Here is a 658-nt window from a genome sequence, read left to right as displayed (position 1 = left end):
CGACGGCGATTCGTTCTCTCCGCGTCGATTTGGAGCTGACGCCGTCCCTCGCTCGTCATCGACCCTCGCCGCCATGCCTAGGGTTCGGGATCCGCTTGATCCCGTGGCTCCCCAAGCTCCGGGCGAGATGGTGCTGTGGCCGCCACGATGGGGTGGTGCTGTGGCGCCGCCGTGGCCTGGCTTGGCCTGGCGCCGCCGCGCCCTGGCGTGTGCCGCCGTGGCCGCCATGGTGGTTGGCCTGCTCGACCCTGGTACGTCCTCCACCTCTTCTTCTCCCTTATGTGCCTGTTCTTCTTCCTCTCTCAGTAGCTCTAGCTAAGGCTTTCCTCCTAATGGAGGGCCTGCCGTGCTGTTGCTGTTGCTCTGTTGCGCCTAGCTTGCTGTGTGGCGTGTGCTGCTGCTGCTTGAGCTACTGCCATGAATCCTAGCTATGGTGTTGCCCTATTCTGCCTATTAGCTGGGCTTAATTCTTGCTATCTTGATTGTGCACAGTTCTGTGCATGTTCCAGAGCCACATGCTTGTTGAATCTTGCATATCTGGCTTGGAACCTTCCCTGTGCCTCTGTTCTATTTACTATTCTTGCTAGACATTCATGTGTATTCAATTTGGCTGCCCTGGCTTGATTACCATGTGTAATCCTTGCAATTTGCAAGTTCC

The sequence above is a fragment of the Lolium rigidum genome, chromosome 6, assembly GCF_022539505.1.
Source record: "Lolium rigidum isolate FL_2022 chromosome 6, APGP_CSIRO_Lrig_0.1, whole genome shotgun sequence".
Lineage (NCBI taxonomy): Eukaryota > Viridiplantae > Streptophyta > Magnoliopsida > Poales > Poaceae > Lolium > Lolium rigidum.
This window is presented reverse-complemented; position numbering follows the sequence as displayed.